The sequence below is a fragment of the Somniosus microcephalus genome, unplaced genomic scaffold, assembly GCF_052327205.1.
Source record: "Somniosus microcephalus isolate GS21.2 unplaced genomic scaffold, FLI_Smic_1.0 unresolved_chr5, whole genome shotgun sequence".
In the NCBI taxonomy this organism is placed as follows: domain Eukaryota; kingdom Metazoa; phylum Chordata; class Chondrichthyes; order Squaliformes; family Somniosidae; genus Somniosus; species Somniosus microcephalus.
The window spans coordinates 22,111,932-22,129,564 of NW_028225183.1; positions in this window are offsets into that span (position 1 = coordinate 22,111,932).

Genomic DNA, 17,633 nt, shown 5'->3' on the forward strand with positions numbered 1-17,633 from the left:
CCTGCTTTTTCCAAATTCTCCAGCTCTGCTTCGACTGCTGGACGAATTGTGTATGGCACCGACCTTGCCTTAGAAAACTTGGAAATTGCCGCATCTTCCACTTTTATTGAGGCGGTGACGCCTTTTAAGGTACCTAGTTCCTGTTGAAACACTTCTTTGGCGTTGGCCAAGATGTCTTTCAATCGTTTAGGTTTGACGTCATCATCATTTTTTTTCTTACTGGTCACCGTCAGTGCCTGAACGGAGTGCCAGTCTAAACGTATCTTCCTGATCCATTCACGTCCCAACAGCGATGGACAACCATCTTGCAGAATGTATAAATAAAACTTCTGTATTTCCTTGCCGCTATATACAACAGGCACCCTTATTTTCCCTCTGGGGTATACTTTCTGCCCCATATATTTCTTCAAGAGGAAGAGACCAGGAAGCTCCAGAGCGATTTGGACAGACTGGGCGATTGGGCGGATAAATGGCAGATGCACTATAATGTGGACAAGTGCGAAGTTATCCACCTTGGGTGCAGGAACGGGAGGGCAAATTATTATTTAAATGGCAATAGATTGGGAGAGGGGGAAGTACAGAGAGACCTGGGTGTTCTTGTACACCAGTCACTGAAGGCGAGCATGCAGGTGCAACAGGCGGTCAAGAAGGCAAACGGTATGCTGGCCTTCATAGCAAAAGGGTTAGAATACAGGAACAGGGATACCTTGCTGCAGCTGTACAGGGCACTGGTGAGACCACACCTCGAGTACTGTGTACAGTTTTGGTCGCCTCATCTGAGGAAGGATGTTCTTGCCATGGAGGGGGTGCAGCGGCGATTCACCAGGCTGATACCAGGAATGGCGGGAATGACCTATGAGGAGAGACTATGTAGTTTAGGGATGTACACACTGGAGTTTAGAAGATTGAGAGGGGACCTCATAGAAGTGTATAAAATTCTGACAGGTCTAGACAGACTGGATGCAGAAGGAATGTTTCCCTTGGCGGGTGAGAACAGAACTAGAGGACATAATTTAAGGATAAGGGCTAAACCATTTAGGACAGAGATGAGGGGGAATTTCTTCACTCAGAGAGTGGTGAACCTGTGGAACTCATTGCCACAGAGGGCAGTGTACGCCAGCTCATTAAATATATTTAAGAGGGAATTAGATATATTTCTACGGGCAAAAGGGGTTAAGGGTTACGGAGAGAAGGCGGGGACGGGATACTGAATTAAAGGATCAGCCATGATCTCATCGAATGGCGGAGCAGGCACGAAGGGCCGAATGGCCTACTCCTGCTCCTATCTTCTATGTATCTATGTATCTATGTATATGTGGAAATAGCCGCTCGTAATCCCGTCGACGTATGACGGCCAGAGCTGATCCTGTATCTTGCTCCATTTTAACTGGGGACCCCGCTATCGAGAGGGTAACCCAAATGGTCTGGTAATCTTCACTGGCAGGTACATTATGTAATTTGAGACAGCTTAGTCTCTTGTTTCCAGAGTCGCTATCGCTCTTCTGGTCTTCGGAGCTACTGTCCGCCATTATTTGTACCTTTCTGTACTTTTCCTTATTGATTTTTTTTTCTGTCAGTGGATTTTTTGTTTCCACATCGGCATACACGTTCAATGTGTCCCATCTTTCCACAATGCCTGCATTCTTTGTCCTTGAACCAGCAGTCCCTCTGGTCATGGGTGGATCTGCCGCAGTGATAACATCTCTCGAAGCACCGTGTCATTTCATGGGTGCCGAAATCTTGTGGCTTTTGCTGTATCTCTGCAGCTCCTCTCGCTGCTGCTTCATATGATACAGCCACACTGAAAGCCTTGTCCACTGTCAAACCTTTCTGAGAAAGTAGCCTTTTTGTGTTCCTTCACTTAGGAGACAGAAGACGAATTTGTCTCGTAGAGAATCTGCCAGTCCTGCTCCGAATTGGCAGTGGTTTGACAGCTTCCTTAATTCGGTGAGGTAATCAGCGTTACTTTCATCCTTGTGCTGATTCCTCCTGAAGAATTTGAATTGTTCCGCTATCAGCAGCGGTGTTGGGTTTAATTGCTCCTGTAGGGTATCAACAATCTCCTTAAAATTCTTGTCCATCAGTTTGGCTGGAGTGATTAAGTTTCGTAACAGCCCGTATGTCCTTGCGCCCATCAGATTTAGAGGAACCGATGCCTTTTTATCATCCTCTACTTCATTCGCTGTGCAATATACCTCCACTCTTTCCACATATGTGGTCCAATCCTATATATCACTATCGAAAGCAGTAATATTGCCAGTCTTATGCATCCTGAAAATCAAAAATGGCGCCTCCCGCGCTTTCCTTTCTTCCCTGCCAAGAATAAATGGCGCCTGCCGCGCTTTGCCGCCGCTGCCGCTGTTGACAACACTGTTCTCCGCGGTGTTTATTTACACAGATATTTTTAATAGTTGGAGACTCGTTCCCGCCGGACTCTCTGGGACTTTTCCCTCCCTCTGCTTGGTCCGAAAGCCGATCTGCTTTGCAGCGCCGGCCGTCTTCCGAGTGCTCCACCATCCATCTCTGTTTGCCTCCGCCTTCCAACTTAATGCTGGGCCCCGCTGCAGAGCCATCCGATCGAGCCCCAGCCTGCCGCCCAGGAAGGATTATTGCAGGACCTGCCACCAACCCGGCTAGCTGGTGAAACCACAGTTTTTTTGTTTTTTTTCTTCGACCTTCGTCTGAGGAGGCGATCTTCTTGAGGTGCTGCCGAATTGCAGGAAACACCGTTTCCAATTCGTCACCACTGTTGTATCCATGTGTTAATGGTGACACGGAATGCAGGAATTGGTTTACAGGTGTTTATTGAACAAAGTCTGGAGGTGAAGTAAAAGATACAAGACACTATACAGGCTTATATAGCCCAAGTGGCCACTACCGGCATTACAGTACACAGGGGCTCTTAAAGGTACATACACCACATGCGGGAAGATTGATTTGGGGTTCGTGCTGGAAGGTGGATTTGGTGTAAGTGCTGGAAGGTAGAATTGGGAATAGTGTGGAAAGTTGGATTTGGTGTTCATGCGGGAAGGTGGATTTGGAGTTAGTGCGGGAAGATGGATTTTGGGTTAGTGCGGGAACATGGATTTGGGGTTAGTGCGGGAAGGTGGATTTGTGGATAGTGCGGTATGGTGGATTTTGGGAAAGTGCGAGAAGGTGGATTTGGGATTAGTGCGGGAATGTGGATTTGGGTTTAGTGCGGGGAAGTTGATTTGGGTTTTGTGCGGGTAGATGGATTTGGGGTTATGGCATGATGGTGGATTTGGGGTTAGTGTGTGATAGTGGATTTGGGGATAGTGCAGGCAGGTGGATTTGGGGAGAATGCGGGAAGATGGATTTGGGGATGGTGCAGATGGTGGATTGGCGTTAGTGCATGAAGGTGGATTTGGGGTTCGTGCAGGAAGGTGGAATTGAAGTTGGTGCGGGAAGGTGGATTTGGAGTTAGTGCGGGAAAGTGGATTTGGGGTTACTGTGGTAAGGTGGATTTGTGGTTAATGCGGGAAGGTGGATTTGTGGTTAGTGTGGGAAGGTGGTTTGGTGGATAGTGCGGGAAGGTTGATTTAGTGTTACTGCAGGAATGTGGAATTGGTGTTATTGCGGGAAGGTGGATTTGGGGTTAGAGCAGGAAGGTGGATTTGGAGTTATTGCTGTAAGGTGGATTTGGAGTTAGCGCAGGAAGGTGGATTTGTGTTTAATGCTGGGATGTGGATTTGGGTTTAATGCTGGATGGTGGATTTGGGGTTAGTGCTGGAAGGTGGATTCGTGGTTCCTGCTGGAAGATGGATATGGGGTTATAGCAGGAAAGTGGATATTTGGTTAGGGCGGGAAGGTTGATTTGGAGTTAGTGCGGGAAGATGGATTTTTGGTTCGTGCGGGAAGGTGAATTTGGGGTTAGTGCCAAAAGTTGGACATGGAGATTGTGCGGGAAGTTCGATTGGGGTTAATCCATTAAGGTGGATTTGGGGTTAGTGCATTAAGCTGAATTTGAGGTTAGCACGGGAAAGTGGATTCAGGGTTAGGGCAGGAACGTGGATTTGGGGTTATTGCGGGAAGTTGGATTTGGGGTTAATGCGGGAAGGTGGATTTGGGATTAGTGCGTAAGGTGGATTTGCGGTTAGTGCGGGAAGGTGGATTTGGTGTTAGTGCGGGAATGTGGATTTGTGAATAGTGCGGGAAGGTGGATTTGGGGTTAATGCAGGAAGGTGGATTCGGAGTAAGTGCGGGAAGGTGGATTTGGGGTTTAGTGTGGGAAGGTGGATTTGGGGATAGTGCAGGAATGTGGATTTGGGGTTTGTTTGGGAAGGTGGTTTTGGGGTTACTGCGGGAAGGTGCATTTGGGGACACTGCGGGAAGATGCATTTTGGGTTAGTGCGGGAAGGTGGATTTGGGGTTATTGCGGGAATGTGGATGTGGGGTTAGTGCGAGAAGTTTGATTTGGGTTTAGTGCGGGAAGGTTGATTTGGGGTTAGTGCTGGAAGGTGGATTTGGGGTTATTGCTGTAATGTGGATTTGGATTTAGTGCTGGAAAGTGGATTGGTTTCAAAGCAGGAAGTTGGATTTTGGTTTAATGCAGGAATGTGGATTTGGGAATAGTGCGGGAAGGTGGATTTGCGGTTAATGTGGAAAGGTGGATTTGGGGTTAGTGCGGGAAGATGGATTTAGGGTTAGTGCGCAAAGATGGATTTGGGGTTAGTGTGGGAATGTGGATTTGGGTTTAGTGCGGGAAAGTGGATTTGGATCTAGTGCGGGAAGACGGATTTGTGGTTATGGCAGGATGGTGGATTTGCAGTTAGAGTGTGAAAGTGGATTTGGGGATAGGGCGGGATGATGGATTTGGGGAGAATGCGGGATGATGGATTTGGGGATAGTGCAGATGCTGGATTGGCGTTAGTGCATGAAGGTGGATTTGGGGTTAGTGCAGGAAGGTGGATTTGGGGTTGGTGCGGGAAGGTGGATTTGGAGTTTGTGTGGGAAGGTGGATTTGAGGTTAATGCGTGAAGGTGGATTTGGGTTTAGTGCGGGATGGTGGACTTGGAGTTAGTGCGGGAAAGTGGATTTGGGGTTATTGTGTGAAGGTGGATTTGTGGTTAATGCGGAAGGTGGACCTGGGGTTTGTGCGGGAAAGTGGATTGGTGGATAGTGCGGGAAGGTTGACTTGGGGTTACTGCAGGAAAGTGGATTTGGTGTTAATGTGGGAGGGTGGATTTGTGCTTAGAGCAGGAAGTTGGATTTGTGGTTGGTGCGGGAGGTGGAGTTAGGGTTAATGCGGGAAGGAGGATCTGGGGTTAGAGCAGCATGGTGGATTTGTGGTTAATGGGGGATGGTGGATTTGGGGATAGTGCGGGAAGGTGCATTTGGGGTTACAGCAGCAAGGTTGATCTGGTGTTAGTGTGGGAAGGTGGATTTGGGGTTACTGCGGGAAGGTGGATTTGGCGATAATGCAGGAATGTGGATTTGGAGTTCGTGCGAGAATGTGGATTTTGGGTTATTGCTGGAAGGTGGATTTGGGGTTAGCGCAGGAAGGTGGATTTGGGTTTACTGCCTGGAGGTGGATTTGGGGTTAGTGCTGGAAGGTGGATTTGGTGTTAGTGCTGGAAGGGGGGTTTGGGGTCAGTGTGGGAATGTGGATTTGGGGTTATTGCAGGAAAGTGGATTTTGGGTTGGGGCAGGAAGATTGATTTGGGGTTAGTGCGGGAAGGCAGATTTGCGGTTAGTGCAGGAAGGTGGATATGGTATTAGTGCCAGGAGGTAGATTTGGGGATAGTGTGGTATGGTTGATTTTGGGATAGTGGGAGAAGGTGGATTTGGGTTTAGTACGGGAAAGTGGATTTGGGTTTCGTGCAGGAAGATGGATTTGGGGTTATGGCAGGAAGGTGGATTTGGGGTTAGTGCATGAAGGTGGATTTGGGGTTAGTGCAGGAAGGTGGATTTGGGGTTAGTGCAGGAAGGTGGATTTGGGATTAGTGCGGAAATGTGGATTTGGTTTTAGTGCGGGAAAGTTGATTTGGGTTTAGTGCGGGTAGATGGATTTGGGTTATGGCATGATGGTGGATTTGGGGTTAGTGTGTGATAGTGGATTTGGGGATAGTGCAGGCAGGTGGATTTGGGGAGAATGCGGGAAGATGGACCTGGAGATAGTGCAGATGGTGGATTGGCGTTAGTGCATGAAGATGGATTTGTGGTTAGTGCAGGAAGGTGGATTTGGGGTGAGTGCGGGAAGGTGGAATTGGATTTAGTGCGTGAAGGTGGATTTTGGGTTCCTGCGGGAAGGTGGATTTGGGGTTAGAGCAGGAAGGTGGATTTGGGGTTAGTGCGGGAAGGTGGATTTGTGGATTGTGCGGGAAGGTGGATTTGGGGTTAGAGCAGGAAGGTGGATTTGGGGTTCGTGCGGGATGGTGGACTTGGAGTTAGTGCGGGAAAGTGGATTTGGTGTTACTGTGGGAAGGAGAATTTGTGGTTAACGTGGCAAGGTGGACTTGGGGTTATTGCGGGAAGGTGGATTTGTGGATAGTGCGGGAAGGTTGATTTGGGGTTACTGCAGGAATGTGGATTTGGTATTAGTGCGGGAAGGTGGATTTGTGTTTAGAGCAGGAAGGTGGATTTGGGGTTAGTGCGGGAAGGTGGATTTGTGGATTGTGCGGGAAGATGGATTTGGGGTTAGAGCAGGAAGGTGGATTTGGGGTTAGTGCAGGAAGGTTGATTTGGTGTTAGTGCGGGAAGGTGGATTTGGGGATAGCGTGGGAATGTGCATTTGGGATTATTGCTGGAAGGTGGATTTGGGGTTAATTTGGGAGGGTGGATTTGGGGTTAGTGCGAGAAGGTGGATTTGGAGTTATTGCTATAAGGTGGATTTGGGGTTAGTGCAGGAAGGTGGATTTGTGTTTAGTGCTGTGATGTGGATTTGGGTTTAGTGCTGGAAGGTGGATTTGCGGTTAGTGCTGGAAGGTGGATTCGTGGTTACTGCTGGAAGATGGATATGGGGTTATTGCAGGAATGTAGATATTTGGTTAGGGCGGGAATGTTGATTTGGGGTTAGTGCGGGAAAACGGAGTTTTGGTTCGTGCGGGAAGGTGAATTTGGGGTTAGTGCGAGAAGTTGGATACGGAGATTGTGCGGGAAGTACGATTGGTTTTAGTCCATTAAGGTGGATTTGGGGTTAGTGCGTGAAGCTGGATTTGAGGTTCGCACGGGAAAGTGGATTCGGTGTTAGGGCAGGAACGTGGATTTGGGGTTATTGCGGGAAGTTGGATTTGGGGTTAATGCGGGAAGGTTGATTTGGGATAAGTGCGGGAAGGTGGATTTGGAGTTAGTGCAGGAAGGTGGATTTGGGGTTACTTTGGGAAGGTGGATTTGTGGTTAATGTGGGAAGGTTAATTTGCGGTTAGTGCGGGAAGGTGGATTTGGGGTTAGTGCGGGAATGTGGATTTGGGTTTAGTGCGGGAAAGTGGATTTGGATCTAGTGCGGGAAGATGGATTTGTGGTTATGGCAGGATGGTGGATTTGCGGTTTGAGTGTGAAAGTGGATTTGGGGATAGGGCGGGATGGTGGATTTGTTGAGAATGCGGGATGATGGATTTGGGGATAGTGCAGATGGTGGATTGGCGTTTGTGCATGAATGTGGATTTGGGGTTAGTGCAGGAAGGTGGATTTGGGGTTGGTGCGGGAAGGTGGATTTGGAGTGTGTGTGGGAAGGTGGATTTGGGGTTAATGCGGGAAGGTGGATTTGGGTTTAGTGTGGGATGGTGGACTTGGAGTTAGTGCGGTAAAGTGGATTTGGGCTTATTGTGTGAAGGTGGATTTGTGGTTAATGCGGGAAGGTGGACCTGGGGTTAGTGCGGGAAGGTGGATTGGTGGATAGTGCGGGAAGGTTGATTTGGGGTTACTGCAGGAATGCGGATTTGGTGTTAGTGTGGGAAGGTGGATTTTTGCTTAGAGCAGGAAGGTGGATTTGGGGTTGGTGCGGTAAGGTGAACTTGGGGTTAATGGGGGAAGGTGGATTTGGGGATAGTGCGGGAAGGTGCATTTGGGGTTACAGCAGCAAGGTTGATTCGGTGTTAGTGTGGGAAGGTGGATTTGGGGTTACTGCGGGAAGGTGGATTTGGCGATAATGCAGGAATGTGGATTTGGAGTTAGTGCGAGAAGGTGGATTTTGGGTTATTGCTGGAAGGTGGATTTGGGGTTAGCGCAGGAAGGTGGATTTGGGTTTACTGCTGGGAGGTGGATTTGGGGTTAGTGCTGGAAGGTGGATTTGGTGTTAGTGCTGGAAGGTGGGTTTGGGGTCAGTGCGGGAATGTGGATTTGGGATTATTGCAGGAAAGTGGATTTTGGGTTGGGGCAGGAAGATTGATTTGGGGTTAGTGCGGGAAGGCAGATTTGCGGTTAGTGCGGGAAGGTGGATTTGGTGTTCGTGCCAGGAGGTAGATTTGGGGATAGTGTTGTATGGTTGATTTTGGGATAGTGCGAGAAGGTGGATTTGGGTTTAGTACGGGAAAGTGGATTTGGGTTTATTGCGGGAAGATGGATTTGGGGTTATGGCAGGAAGGTGGATTTGGGGTTAGTGCATGAAGGTGGATTTGGGGTTAGTGCAGGAAGGTGGATTTGGGGTTAGTGCAGGAAGGTGGATTTGGGGTTAGTGCAGGAAGCTTGATTTGGGGTTAGTGCAGGAAGGAGGATTTGGGGTTAGTGTGGAAAGGTGGATTTGGGTCAGTGTGGGAATGTGGATTTGGGGTTAGTGCGGGAAGATGGATTTGTGGTTAGTGCGGGATGGTGGATTTGGGGTTGGTGCGGGAATGTAGATTTGGGTTTAGTGCGGCAAGGTGGATTTGGGGTTAATGCGGGAAGGTGATTTGGGGTTAGTGCGGGAATGTGGATTTCAGGTTATTGTGGGAAGCTGCATTTGGGGTTAATGCGGGAAGGTGGATTTGTGCTTTGTGCGGGAAGGTGGATTTGGGGTTAGTGCGGGAAGGTGGATTTGGGGTTAGTGCAGGAATGTGGATTGGGGTTAGTGCGGGAATGTGGATTTGGGGTTAGTGTGGTAAGCTTCATTTGGGGTTAGTGCAGGAAGTGGATTTTGGGTTAGATCCTGAAGGTGGATTTGGGGTTATTGTGGGAAGGTGGGTTTGGGGATTGTGTTGGAAGGTAGATTTGGGGTTTGTGTGTGAAAGTGGATTGGGGGTTAGTGGAGGAAGGTGGATTTGGGGATAGTGCGGGAAGCTGGATCTGGGGATACGGCGGGATGTTGGATTTTGGGTTAGTGTGGTAATGTGGATTTGGGGTTTGTGCAGGAAGTTGGATCTGGGGATAGTGCGGTAAGATGGATTTGTGTTTAGTGCGGGAAGGTGGATTTGGGGATAGTGCGGTAAGGTGGATTTGGTGGATTGCGCGGGAAGGTGGATTTAGTGTTATTGTGGGAATGTGAATTTGGGGATAGTGCGGGAATGTGGATTTGGTATTAATGCGAGAAGGTAGATTTGTGGATAGTGCGGGATGGTGGATTTGGGGTGTGCTCAGTAAGGTGGATTTGGGGATCGTGCGGGAAGGTGGATCAGGGGTTAATGCGGGAATTTGGATTTGGGGATAGTGCGGGAAAGTGGATTTGGGGTTAGTGCGGGAAGGTGGATTTGGAGTTAGTTCGGGAAGGTGGATTTGGGATTAGTTTGGGAAGGTGGATTTGGAGTTAGTGCGGGAAGGTGGATTTGGGTTTACTGTGGGAAGGTGGATTTGTGGTTAATGCGGGAAGGTGGATTTGTGGTTAGTGCGGGAAGGTGGATTTGGTGTTAGTGCAGGAAGGTGCATTTGGCGTTAGTGCGGGAAGGTGGACTTGGGGTTTAGTGCGGGAAAGTGCATTTGGGGATAGTGCAGGAAGGTGGATTTGAGGTTAGTGCAGGAAGGTGGTCTTGGGGTTAGTGCGGGAAGGTGGATTTGAGGTTATTGCCGGAAGGTGGATTTGGGGTTAGTGCGAGATGTTTGATTTGGCTTTAGTGTGGGAAGGTTGATTTGGGCTAGTGCTGGAAGGTGGATTTGGGGTTAATGCGGGAAGGTGGTTTGGGGTTTAGTCCTGGAAGGTAGATTTGGTGTTAATGCGGGAAGATGGATTTGGGTTTCGTGCTGGAAGTTGGATTTGGGGTTAGTGCAGGTATGTGGATTTGGGAATAGTGTGGGAAGGTGGATTTGGGGTTAATGCGGGAAGGAAGATTTGGGGTTAGTGCGGGAAGTTTGATTTAGGGTTAGAGCGGGAAGATCGATTTGGGGTTAGTGCGGGAACATGGATTTGTGGATAGTGTGGTATGGTGGTTTATTGGGATAGTGCGAGAAGGTAGAGTTGGGGATAGTGCAGGAATGTGGATTTGCGTAAAGTGCAGGAAAGTGGATTTGGGTTTAAGATGGGAAGATGGATTTGGGGTTATGGCAGGAAGGTGGATTGGGGTTTGTGTGTGACAGTGGATTTGGGGATAGTGCGGGAAGGTGGATTTGGGGAGAATGCAGGAAGTTGAATTAGGGGATGGTGCAGATGGTGGATTGACTTTAGTGCATGAAGGTGGTTTTGGGGTTAGTGCAGGAAGTTGGATTTGGGATTACTCTGGGAAGGTGGATTTGTGGTTAATGCGGGAAGGTGGATTTGTGGTTAGTGCGGGAAGGTGGATTTGGGTTTAGTGTGGGAAGGTGGATTTGTGGATAGTGCAGTAAGGTGGATTTGGGGTTAATGCTGGAAGGTGGATTCGGAGTTAGTGCAGGAAGTTGGATTTGGGGTTTAGTGCGGGAAGTTGGATTTGGGGATAGTGCAGGAAGTTGGATTTGGGGTTAGTGCGGGATGGTGGATTTGGGGTTAGTGCAGGATGGAGGATCTGGGGTTAGAGCAGGAAGGCGGATTTGGGGATAGTGCAGGCAGGTGGATTTGAGGTTAGAGCAGGAATGTTGATTTGGAGTTAGTGTGGGAAGGTGGATTTGGGGTTACTGTGGGGAGGTGGATTTGAGTTTGTGCGGGAATGTGGATTTGGGAATGATGCGGGAAGGTAGATTTGTGCTTAGTGTGGGAAGGTGGATTTGGAGAGAGTGCGGGAAGGTGGATTTGGGTTAGTGCGGTAATGTGGATTTGGGAATGGTGCGTGAAGATATATTTGGGGTTAATGCGGGAAGGTGCATTTGGGGTTAGTACGGGAAGATAGATTTAGGGTTAGTGCGGGAAGATGGATTTGTGGTTAGTGCGGGAAGGTGGATTTGTGGATAGTGCGGTATGGTGGATATTGGGATAATGCGAGAAGGTGGATTTGGGGTTAGTGCGGGAATGTGGATTTGGGTTTAATGTGAGAAAGTGGATTTGGGTTCAGTGCGGGAAGATCGATTTCGGGTTATGGCAGGAATGTGGATTTGGGGTTAGTGTGTGAATGTGGATTTGGGGATAGTGCGGGAAGGTGGATTTGGGGAGAATGCAGGAAGATGGATTTGGGGATAGTGCAGATGGTGGATTGGCTTTAGTGCAAGAAGGTGGATTTGGGGTTAGTCCAGGAAGGTGGATTTTTGGGTAAGTGCGGGAAGGTCGATTTTTTGGAGTTAGTGCAGGAACGTGGATTTGGGGTTTATGCGGGAAGGTGGATTTGTGGTTAGGGCGTGAAGGTGGACTTGAAGTTAGTGCGGGAAGGTGGATTTGGGGTTAGAGCACAAAGGTTGATTGGGGATAGTGCGGGAAGGTGGATTTGTGGTTAGTGCGGGAAGGTGGATTTGGGGTTAGATCTGGAAGGTGGATTTTGGGTTCGTGCGGGAAGGTGGATTTGGTGTTAGTGCGAGAAGGTGGATTTAGAGTTATTGCTGGAATGTGGATTTGTTGTTAGCGCAGGAAGTTGGATTTGTCGTTAGTGCTGGAAGGTGGATTTGTGGTTAGTGCTGGAATGGATTTGGGGTTATTGCAGGAAAGTGGATTTTGGGTTCATGGGGGAAGTTTGATTTGGGATTAGTGTGGGACGGCGGATTTGTGGTTAGTGCGGGAAGGTGGATTTGTGGTTAGTGCCAGAAGTTGGATTTGGGGATTTTGCGGGAAGTTCGATTGGGGTTAGTGCATTAAGGTGGATTTGGGGTTATTGCAGGAAGGTGGATTAGGGATGAATGCGTGAAGCTAAATTTTGGGTTAGCGTGGGAAGGTGGATTCGGGGTTAGGGCAGGAAGGTGGATTTGTGATTTGTGTGGGAAGCTGGATTTGGGTTTAGTGCGGGAAGGTGGATTTGGGGTTACGGCGGGAAAGTGGATTTTGGGTTACTGTGGGAAGGTGGATTTGGGATTATTGCGGCAATGTGGATTTGTGGTTGTGCGCAAAGTTTTATTTGGGGTTACTGCGGTAAGGTTGATTTGGGGTTAGTGAGGGAAGATGAATTTGGGATTAGTGCTGGAAGGTGGATTTGGGTTTAGTGCGGGAAGGTGGATTTGTGGTTAATGCGTAAAGGTGGATTTGCGGTTCGTGCTGGAAGGTGGATTTGCGGTTATTGCGGGAAGGTGGATTTCGTTTTAGTGCAGGAAGTTGGATTTGGGTTTAGTGCAGGAATGTGGATTTGGGGATAGTGCGGGAAGGTGGATTTGGGGTTAGTGCCGGAAGGTGGATTTGGGGTTAGTGAGGGATAGTTAATTTGGGGATAGTGTGGGAAGGTTGATTTGGGGAGAGTGTGGGAAGGTTGATTTGGGGATAGTGCGGAAGGTTTATTGGCGTAAGCGCATGAAGGTGGATTTGGGGTTAGTGCAGGAAGGTGGATTTGGGGTTAGTGCGGGAAGGTGGATTTGGGGATAGTGCGGGAAGGTGGATTTGGGGTTTGTGTGGGAAGGTGGATTTGGAGATAATGCGGGAAGGTGGATTTGTGGTTAATGTGGGAAGGTGGATTTGGGGTTAGTGCGGGAAGGTGGATTTGGAGTTAGTGCGGGAAGGTGGATTTGTGGTTACTGTGGGTAGTTGGATTTGTGGTTAATGCGTGAAGGTGGATTTGCAGTTAGTGCGGGAAGGTGGATTTGTGGTTAGTGCGGGAAGGTTGATTTGTGGATAGTGTGGCAATGTGGATTTGGGGTTAATGCAGGAAGGTGGATTCGGTGTTAGTGTGGGAAGGTGGATTTGGGGTTTAGTGCGGGAAGGTGGATTTGGGGATAGTGCAGGTTGGTGGATTTGGGGTTAGTGCGGGAAGGTGGATTTTGGGTTATAGCAGGAAGGTGGATTTGGGGTTAGTGCGGGAAGGTGGATTTGGGGTAGAGCGGGAATGTGCATTTGGGGTTAGAGCAGGAAGGTTGATTTGGAGTTAGTGCGGGAAGGTGGATTTGGGGTTGCTGCAGGAAGGTGGATTTGGGGATAATGCGGGAAGGTGGATTTGGGGTTAATGTGAGAAGTTTGATTTGGGTTTAGTGCGGGAAAGCTGATTTGGGGTTCGTGCTAGAAGGTGGATTTGGGGTTATTGCGGGAAGGTGGATTTGTTGTTAGTGCTGGAATTTGGAATTGGTTTTAGTGCAGGAAGTTGGATTTGGGGTTAGTGCGGGAATGTGGATTTTGGAATAATGCGGGAAGGTGGATTTGGGATAGTGAGGAAATGTGGATTTGGGTTTAGTGCGGGAAAATGGGTTGTGGGTTATTGCGGGAATGTGGATTTGGGGTTATTGCGGTCGGTCAGTTACTGTGTGCTCAGTAAGGATGTGTGCAGTAGGTGAGTTACTGTTTGCTCAGTCAGGATGTGTGCTGTAGGTCAGTTACTGTGTGTTCACTCAGAATGTGAGCAGTAGGTCAGATACGATGCACCCAGTCAGGATGTGTGCAATAGGTCAGTTACTGTGTGCTTAGTCAAGACGTGTGCATTAGGTCAGTTCATGTGTGCTCAGTCAGAATGTGAGCTCTACTTCAGTTACTTGGTGCTCCGTCAGGTTTTGTTCATGTGGTCATCTCCTGGGGCTTCGGTCATGCTTTGGTAATTTGTGCAGTTTCTGGTGTTCTCATTCAGGATTTGTGCAGTATGCCAGTTTCCGTGTGCTCTGTCAGAATGTGAGCAGTAGGCCAATTACTGTGCACTCATTCAGGATGTGTGCATTAGGTCAGTTATTATGTGCTCTGTTAGAATGTGTGCAGTCGGTCAGTTAATGTGTGCTCCATCAAGATGTGAGCAGTAGGTCAGATATTGTGTGCTCAGTCAGGCTGTGAGCAGTAGGTCAGCTGCTGTGTGCTCAGTCAGGATGCATGCATTCGTTCAATTACTGTGCGCTCAGTTAGCGTGTGAACAGTTGGTCATTTACTTTGCACTCAGTTAGGATGTGCGCAGAAGGTCACTTACTGTGTGCTCAGTTAGGATGTGTGCAGTAGTTCATTTACTGTGTGCTCAGTCAGGATGTGCGCAGTAGGTCATTTGCTGTGCGCTCAGTCAGGATGTGTGCAGCAGGTCAGTTACTGTATGCTCAGTCAGGATGTGAGCAGTAGGTCATTTACTGTGCGCTCATTCAGGATGTGAGCAGTAGGTCAGTTGCTGTGTGCTCTGTAAAGATGTGTGCAGTAGGTCATTTACTGTGCGCTCAGTCAGGATGTGAGCAGTGGGTCAGTTACTGTGCGCTCAGTTAGGATGTGAGCAGTAGGTCTTTTACTGTGCGCTCAGTCAGGATGTGAGCAGTGGGTCAGTTACTGCGCACTCAGTCAGGATGTGAGCAGTAGGTCTTTTACTGTGCGCTCAGTCAGGATGTGAGCAGTAGATCATTTACTGTGCGCTCAGTCAGGATGTGAGCAGTGGGTCAGTTACTGTGCGATCAGTCATTATGTGAGCAGTAGGTCAGTTACTGTGTGCTGATCAGGATGTGAGCAGTAGGTCAGTTACTGTGTGCTCATCAGGATGTGAGCAGTAGGTCAGGTACTGTGTGCTTATCAGGCTGTGAGCAGTAGGTCAGATACTGTCCGCTCAGTTAGGATGTGTGCAGTAGATCATTTACTGTGTGCTCAGTCAGGATGTATGCAATAGGTCAGTTACTGTGTGCTCAGTCAGGATGTGAGCAATAGGTCAGTTTCTGTGTGTTCAGCCAGGATGTGAGCAATAGTTCAGGTACTGTGTGCTCATCAGGATGTAAGCAGTAGGTCAGGTACTGTGCGCTCAATTAGGATTTGTGCAGCAGGTAATTTACTGTGTGCTCAGTCAGGTTGTGAGCATTAGGTCCTTTCCTGTGCGCTCAGTCAGGATGTGAGCAGTAGCTCAGTTACTGTCTGCTCAGTCAGATTGTGTGCAATAGGTCAGTTACTGTTTGGTTATCAGGATGTGAGCAGTAGGTCAGGTGCTGTGCGTTCAGTCAGGATGTGAGCAGTAGGTCAGTTACTGTGCGCTCAGTCAGGATGTGAGCAGTAGGTCAGTTACTGTTTGGCCATCAGGATGTGAGCAGTAGGTCAGGTACTGTGCGTTCAGTCAGGATGTGAGCAGTAGGTCAGTTACTGTGCGATCAGTCAGGATGTGAGCAGTACGGTTTCCATAGGGCCATGACCATTCCGAACCTAGATTCATGTCCAATTTCCTGCCCGCTCCCCGTAACCCTTAATTACCTTTACTTCTAGGAAACTATCTATTTCTGTTGTAAATTTATTTAATGATGGAGCTTCCACAGCTTTCTGGGGCATCAAATTCCACAAATCTACCACCATCTGAGTGAAGAAGTTTCTCCTCATCTCAGTTTTGAAAGAGCAGCCTCTTACTCCAAGATTATGCCCCCGAGTTCTAGTTTCACCCATCATTGGGAACATCCTCACCGCATCCACCCGATCAAGCCCCTTCACAATCTTACATGTTTCAATAAGATCGCCTCTCATTCTTCTGAACTCCAATGAGTAGAGTCCCAATCTACTCAACCTCTCCTCGTATGACCACCCCCTCATCCCCGGGATTAACCAAGTGAACCTTCTTTGTACTGACTCGTGAGGAAGTATGTCTTATCTTAAGTATGGACACCAAAACTGTATGCAGTATTCCAGGTGCGGTCTCACCAATGCCTTGTATAACTGCAGCAATACCTCCCTGTTTTTATATTCTATCCCCCTAGCAATAAAAGCCAACATTCAATTGGCCTTCTTGATCACTTGCTGCACCTGCATACTAACTTTTTGAGTTTCGTGCACCAGGACTCCCAGATCCCTTTGTACTACAGTACTTTCCAGTTTCTTGCCATTAAGATAATAACTTGCTCTATGATTTTTCCTGCCAAAGTGCATAACCTCACACTTTCCAGTATTGTATTCCATCTGCCAAATCTCTGCCCACTTACTTAGCCTGTCTATGTCACTTTGCAGGTTTTTTATGTCCTCCTCACTCAGTACTTTCCCTCCCATCTTTGTACATCTGCAAACTTTGATACGTTAAACTCGGTCCCCTCCTCCAAATCGTTAATATAGATTGTAAAGAGTTGAGGACACAGCACTGACCCCTGCGGAACACCACTAGTTACTGATTGCCAGTCTGAGAATGAACCATTTATCCCAACTCTCTGCTTTCAGTCCTCCACCCACGCCAGAATATTACCCCCAATCCCGTGATTTTTTATCTTGAGCAATAATCTTTTGTTTAGCACCTTGTCAAATTCCTTTTGGAAGTCTAAATAAACTACGTCCACTGGTTCTCCTTTATCCACCCTGTATGTTACTTCCTCAAAGAACTCAAGCAAATTTGTCAAACATGACTTCCCCTTCTTGAAACCATGCTGATTTTGTCCTATTAAATTATGTTTATCCAAATGTCCCGTTACTGTCTCCTTAATAATGGACTCTAACATTTTACCAACCACAGATATTAGGCTAACAGGTCTATAGTTTCCAGCTTTCTGCCTACTACCCTTTTTAAATAAGGGAGTTACATTAGCAGTTTTCCGATCTGCCGGGACCTTTGCTGAGTCCAGGGAGTTTTGGAAAATTATTACCAATGCATCCACAATCCCTACCGCCACTTCCATCAAGACCCTAGGATGTAAGCCATCAGGTCCAGGGGATTTCTCCGGCTTGAGTCCCATTATTTTAGCAAGTACCACTTCCTTAGTGATTTTAATCGTATGTAGCTCCTCTCCCCCTCGAGCCCCCTGTTTGTCCAGTGTTGGGATATTTTTTGTATCCTCTACCGTAAAGACTGATACAAAATATTTGTACAACGTTTTTGCCATCTCCATGTTTCCCACCATTAATTTCCCGGTCTCATCCTCTAAGGGACCAACATTTACTTTAGCCACACTGTTTCTTTTAATATAACTATAGAAACTTTTGTTATCTGTTTTTATATTTTTTGCTAATTTACTTTCATAATCTATTTTCCCTTTCTTAATCAATCTTTTAGTTATTTTTTGCTGCCTTTTAAAGACTTCACAATCTTCTATCCTCCAACACGATTTGGCTACCTTATATGCCCTTGTTTTTAGTCGGATTCTATCCTTAATTACTTTACTTAGCCACAGATGGCGATCTTTTCTTTTACACCCTGTTTTCCTCAGTGGAATATATTTTTTTTTGCAAGTTGTAAAATAACTCCTTAAATGTACACCACTGATCGTGTACCGTCTTACCCTCTAATCTATTTTCCCAGTCCACTCTAATCAATTCCGCTCTCATACCTTCATAGTCTCCTTTATTCAAGCTCAGCACGCTTGTTTGAGATCCAACCTTCGCACCCTCT